We start from the raw sequence: 7,351 nt of genomic DNA, 5'->3' as shown, positions 1-7,351 counted from the left end.
CATGTGAGATGAATTCCTTTTCTTTGAAACTAGATCTCTCCCGTGATTTTGCGATACATACATGTCACAGGAAATTTTACACAACACACGCTAAGATCCCAGTCACGGACTCCGAGCCCTTATTTTGTTCATTTATTCCCGTTTCTGCTGTTACCGAGACATTATTGATCACTGTCTTTGGAGGCCTGTCTGGGAAGCATCAGACTGATGAAATGGGTTAGGGGTGCCTCTCTCATAGGTGACCTGACCTTGTCTCCTCTGCCTCAGCCCCCGACAGTGATCCTCACCCCCTTGAGGGATGCACAGGATCAATAGATTGGTCTTTTACCCGGACCAATCACCCAGGACTCCCCATCCAACTCGGGCACAGCTGAAGAGGAGTGCTGCTGCTGTTGCCGCTGCTGCTGCAATATATATAGAACATTCCAGAAGAGTCTGTTCACTCGCTTCATACCAGAGCAGGGATACGATAGCTTAGGTGGTTGTTTGTGTGTGTGTATAAGAGGGTGTAAGGGGGGTTACATTACAGCTATGCTATTGTCTAATTGTCTCCTCTTATCATTAGTGACAACCATGACCTCTGTTATTGGCATATCTGCATTCTGCCTGCACTGCAGAGCCTCCACCACACTACTCGCAGCGTTTTCTCTCCCAAGAGCGGCAGGGCCCATGCCTCATAAATACAAACACAATCTCTCCTACACCTCCTGACTGCAGGACAGGACTCCACACATATCTGCCCGTGGAGCGCAGCCCATTTGCATACATATTAAAGTGACGCCTCAGAAAAAAGGAAGAGAGAGAAAGAGGGGGGAACGGGGAAGGAGGAGAGGAGAAGGGGGGGGGGAGAGAGCGGGTATATGCAAACAAGGCTTTCATCTAATATGCAAGAACCGGCATTGCTCTGGCATAAATCTGCATCTGAGCTCCGGCAAAGAGAGCAGAGCCCATTTGACAGTAAATGGGCTAGGAATGGCTGTCAGATGCACTGGGGAACACTGTGTTACCCCACTGAGAACAGGGGCGATTGATCAGTATGGCATGTCACATATAGCAAGAACTACAAGGTTACAATAGAGCATACTAAGTAAAACCTATGGATTGGATCAGAGAGCGAAAAATGAGGGGTGAATGGTAATGTATGTTAATATGGAAAATATGAAATATTTAATGAAATACTTCAACATTTTGGTCAAAACCCTGGTTTTCTGTTTGGCTTTTGTATATTGTTGTCAATTAAATAAAATGTAGTGATTAGTAAACTTTACAGATGGTGGGAGGAATGTTTTGTTGTCTTTTAACAGATCATGGCCATCTATTTTCGCCTGTTTTCAGTGTTGCTAAGCTAAGCTAAGGGGTGGCTCTTGGCTCCAGTTTTAATATTTACCAGTTTTATCAATCTTCTCATTTAATTCAGCAAGAAGACACACAAGCATACACTAATTACTGCCATTTTGCATCATCACCATCAGCACAGCAGTCATTTTGGCATCTGTGAAATGCTCCACATTGCAATGTGAGATTGTTGGAGTGCAGACATTATGAGTACGTTTCAATAACCATGCAACCACGTAGGGCTGGACAATACAGCTGAAAAGTTTATCATAATGAAATGTGTTTTTTTCCATCTGTATTTACTATTAGTGATAATTTTAGTGACCTATTTTTGATAAAGACCAGGAGAAACCTCTTTTAAGCTCCTAACCTTTTTATTTTATTTTTTTTACCTTTTTATCAAGGTTACCAGGTAATAGTTATAGTAATTTGTTAGCACAACAATGAAAAACACATGAATATATCTACACATGTATAAGATCAAGGAATCATCTCACTTAAATACACTTTAAATAAAGAAAACAAAACTTGCAAATGCACGGAGGGTGAACAGAGTGAAGCTGCTGCACAGACGTTAATATTTGTAGTAACTGGCCTGGACCAGGAATCACCGAATATAGAACCACGTACCAGTCTCTGCAAGCACCTCCAAGTTAAGTCCAGCAGCCCTTGGAGCAGCCTGCCAGGAGAGTGTTACTTGGGTTGAGGTATCGGGTTTTTGAACTGTGAAGTCAGTCCCTGCTGGGTGCAACCTGCACCAGAGCAGGTCTGTGAACTTGAATGGAGTAAGGTTGAGGATGGTCCAGGTGGTCACGGACTAGCGTACCTTGGGAGACCTGCACAGAAGCCAAGAGAAAGAGCAATAAAGGGTGAAGGGGCTATATTATCAAGATACAATAGCTGGTTACAAGTCAGGGTGGGAGCACGCTTAGAGTTTGCTCATGCAACCAAACTTTACATTTTTGTTATGTGCTTTCACTTTCAGGGGAAGTTTGCCTCTAATGCTTTTAAATATAGCTGTTGAAGATACTATCACACAATTACTCTCAATAAAATGTCTGTCAGTGGTACGTGTCAATATTGTTTTAGCAAGCAAGCCTACTGTTCTTTATGTTAGATAAAGATTCAGTAAGTCCCAGTATTTATGCAGCATGCATTTCGCAGTGTGCAAGGCAGCATGGTTTACTGGCCATTCAAACCCACAATCCTCTGCACAAGATCCGTCACGTATGTCAAGGTGTCTCACGCAAGTACAAGCAAGTTTAAGCTGCCGAGAGCGCACAGACAGGTGACAGCTCATTTCGTACGACAGACTGTGATGGATGTATGACCAAGATGGTCAAAGCTTAAGGTGCAATATTATGATGAATTAGTATGTCTCAATTGTAGGCATACTGACTTCAACTTTGTAAGGAGGACAGCAGAGCATACTAAAAGTAAAAGCAAAGTTTGGGATCTGGGTTACAGGGTATTTTTACATACCTTTGTGGAATTTTTGAGAGCGTTATGTACAGTTACGCTATTAACAACATAGCTGACAGTAAATGTTTTTTACTGCATAGTATATGGAGATACCACTATCAAGAACATCTAAATGTTACACTTGCTAGACATATGCATGTTAGTACTGTCACTGAGTGTTTGTGTACGCCTACATTAGCATTTAGCTAAAAAACAGAGTTAGAGTACAACTGCAGCAAACTGCACAGACTCTATAGACTGTATAGAAAAATTATGTCACCTTCCAGTTAGTGAGCTACTGTTTTGGGCCTTAAATTTGTAATCTGTCTGTCGCCAACTGAGAACTCGAGGACTCTTCATCTTCCAATACAATAGTGACCAGTGAAACACAAGGTAAACTGCTCTAAAACATACCCTACTTTACCTTGTTATTTTATTACTAAGCCAAGGAACATGGTGGGGTTTTGTTACTATCAGCGTTTGGGCATCTTTCTGTCTGTGCACAACATTACTCAAAAACGGATTAATGGATTTGGATGAAATTTTCAGGGAAGATCAGAAATGACACAAGGACTACCTCATTACATTTTGGCAGTGATGCGGTTTGTAGCCTGGATCCACGGATTTGTTAAGGATTTCCCATTGCGAGATAGCAACACGGCATCACTGTTACTATGACTGCAAGTGAACACTACGTCAGCTGCCTGCTCACGATCACATGCTTGTGATCCTACTACAAATCGACCACTGCGGACTTATCCAAAACTTATCCGTCCGACGTTTTAGAAGGATGAACATTATTCTGTGTTTAACTAGAGACTGAGACCATTAATGTTTTAGGAAAAATTCTACTAAGGTAACAAATCAAGTGAGAAGTAAGTAATTTTCTCATGGACTTCTATACAATCAAACTTCCTTTTGCAACCAATGGATTCTCCCTCTGCTGGCTGTTAGAAAGAATGCAGGTTTAAGGCATTTCTCCATTGGATTTACTTTTCAGAACCAGAGGCTATGGCCAATTTTTTTTAATATAAAGTCTATAATAGACTCTTAGACTGCATTTAAAATCACATACTTTCTCGTTTTACTTTAACTACGTAATTCAGCAGCTCTAACAAAGAAGATACTGTTTTCATGCGTGTGCTTATAATTGGGACATAGTACTTCCTCATACTATTTGACTCAAAGCTGTCACGTGAAATGAGCTTTCATCTGTTTGCACACTCGGTAGTTCAAGCTTGTTTATACTCACACAAGACACAGTGGCATAAGCGATGTAACTACACAGAGGATTGTGGGTCAGAATGGCCAGAAAAGCAAAAAGGTTTGTATGCTGTAAAGTCCGACTACATGTACTAGGACATTCAGGTATTTTTCACATATTACATTTGACGTACTATATATTGGAGCATACTGACTCTTTTTCTAGCATACTATACAATTTGGTCGTATGGATATTGGAATCGTAGTGTCTACAGATACAGACCCATACACGTAGCCTGTGGCCTACGGATACGGCACTTTCCATTTGCTTCTTTAATTCTCGCTATCTGAAATACCCCAGCGCCCCCTATCGAGTGGCCATTTTCACGGCAAACAGGACTTCCATGTCGATATGAACTGACTTGTGATCTATATACATGTGTCTCTACTGCATTCACTAAAGTTACACCCGCTGTCTTTGGCCAGTTATTTAAAATTAATAAAGATGAATGAGATCACCGCGGTGTAGAAAGGTTTGTAATAGAGTATAAGATGTATTTCAGTAGATCTATGTCATGGTTGAAGTTATATAACAGCTGTATACATACAAACAAAATCACGGCATGAAACAATGGCAATGTATATGTCACATATGCCCTATATCCGTACCTCTAGTACAGATGCTACAGGTACGGGTCCGTACCTCTAGCATCAATCTATTGGAATGCACCCTAAGTCTTGTTTGCAGTCCTAATGCTAAGCTAAGCTAACCATCTGTTGGGAACATAATTATAACACTGACATTACAGTGATCTCAGATCCAACTTACTGCAAGAAAGCAAAAAAAAAAAAGTTTTTCGTAAAAAGTCAAACTTTTCCTTTTGGAGGCAAATCATTCAAAGTTCCTAAAGCATACTGAACTGCTGCATGATCCAATTAACTTGCACTGAAACATACAGTACGTGTTGTCCCCGAACAGGCAGATGCTTTACACTTCTAGAACATTTTTGCACAAGCAAAAGTAGAGCACATGATGGCAGTGTTAAAGCAAAAAAAAAAAAAAGAAAAAAAGTGCACTAGTGAAACTTTACTTACTGTCTTCAGAAACTGGAGTGCTGCCATGAGCTGTGGGTTTCCCCTAACTCTGTGAGTATTTCATGTTGGACACCCTTGAACTCCCTTTCCTGTTTTCCTGCCTGAGCATGTCGCATTGAAGCACGCCATTCTGTCTGTACAGGTGATCTTACGCACAGGATATGGAAACTCTGAATCTGTGTGTCTTGTATGTGTGTGTGTGTGTGTGTGTGTGTGTGTGTGTGTGTGTGTGTGTGTTGTGGGTGGTGGTGGGGTGGGGGTGAAACAGGATATGTTGGGAATAACACAAAGCACAAAAAGTGTCACATGATCTGAAACACAGGGTTGATTTATTTGGCTTCAGAAAGAATCTGTTGCATGTGGTTTGGAGGAGAGAATGTTTTCCTTCTTTGCTCTCAGTGTGCTCAGACACAACACATGGAAACATTTTCTGAGAGGCCATGGGTCTGTGAAAAAAAGCGCCAGACATTTTATTTCTTCTCCCTCTTTTCATAGCTTTTTTTGGGTTCTTTTCTTTTTTTTCCCTCCCTCTCAAACTGATTGAATTACATACATCTGCTCGCCACATGTAGAAATATCTCCCTAATGAATATTTGTGATGCTCTCAACGATCGGGACGTGCAATTAGCGGATATATTAATAGTTTCTTTTGGTTAAAGTTGCGCACTGAGACGTGGGCTCCTCATTGATTCCATGCAAGTGTAGCAGGGATATATCAATGAACACCCTATTTACAGCCTCTATTTCAGTCTGTAATAAATACACTTCCACTCATATGAGACAGTTGCATGTCTGCTCTATTGTCTGCCATAAATATGCTGGAAGGGTTGGTTAAATATTGATAACACCAATTTTCTGCCCCCCCCTTACCCCACACACTTTTTCTCTCTCCCTCTCTCTCTCCATCACCGGCACACACACAAGCACGTACACACATCAGACACACAAACACACACACACACACAAACCAAACCCCTCCTTCTTTCTTTTCCTTCTATCTCGCGGTTATTTCACCCTCACAGTAACCTTGCTTATGCATATTGCATATGTAAATAAAGCACCCCGCCTCTGAAGTAATTGTGTGCATCTTCTCCAGAGCTGCATATCTCAGCTATGTGTTTAAGAAGAAGCACTATGAAGAGGCTGAATTCTCTTTGTTTAGCAGCGATTCTTTTCTGTTTGGGCTCATCCACAAACTCAAAAACTCTGGCTTGATTGATCAGCAAAGCATCACAAGTGCAGTCTTATATCGCTCTGTTTCAGCTTCTTGTAGTTCAGAAGGAGTTGGTCATGGGCGGGGCCGGATCTCTTGTCTGGGATATCTGGAATTTAAGATGCTGAGAGTCATTTATAAACAAAGAGATGCTAAAGCAGCTGTAATTGTAATTTTTTTAGGATTAATACATGTGTAAATGTAATTTAAAAATGTGAGATGTTCGCAGTTTTGTTTCATTTTAGCACAGAGTTCAGTTATTTTAATTCTCAGATGAGTTTATTGTTCAAAGTTGCAGTGGTATTTTTTTGTACTTACAAAACTCCAGGACGTAGGAATAAAAGGAGATGCAAAAACGAAAATCACCATTTCAGTTAGTGAAGAGAGGAATAAAATCTGGAAATACTTGAAGATCTTAGTCCACATAAACCTAAAAATACACAACTATATGAAAAAACTCTGTTGTTGTAAGTGTGGTCCATATGTGGTTAAAAAAAAAGCAGACTTCAAGTCTTTTTTTCTTTATTTATCAGTACCATACTGACTGCAGAAGCTCCACTGGAACCCTGAGCTGTTTTAATTTCAGGGTCGGCTTTCAACAAAATGCTGTTTAGATAATGTCCACAAACTCAGATAGGAATTGAAACACAACACTACACTGTACTGCGTCAACAGTTTTACTATATGTAGTGACCAGAGAAAATACAGCTGCATATATGATGTAATGTACAGTAACGTCGACATTACTGTTAGTTTTTTTTTAAGTTTGTACTTTACAGTTTGTGTTAAATTGCACCATTTTTAGACTGTAATTTGAGGTCAGTGTATTAAATCGCATTATGGAAGTTGTTTCTAATTGTTTGTATCATTCATAGATCTGTAAGGAAAAAGAAATCAGAAATTCGGTTTTAAAATACAGTGAAACCTGCAGCTTTAAAAACCGCATAGATATGAATCAACATCTTTATTCAATGACCGAAAAATTCACAACATCATAATATTATTGCTGAACTGTTCCACTGGCAGGCATTACAATCTAGTGGT

Source organism: Acanthochromis polyacanthus, chromosome 7, assembly GCF_021347895.1.
Source record: "Acanthochromis polyacanthus isolate Apoly-LR-REF ecotype Palm Island chromosome 7, KAUST_Apoly_ChrSc, whole genome shotgun sequence".
Lineage (NCBI taxonomy): Eukaryota > Metazoa > Chordata > Actinopteri > Pomacentridae > Acanthochromis > Acanthochromis polyacanthus.
This window is presented reverse-complemented; position numbering follows the sequence as displayed.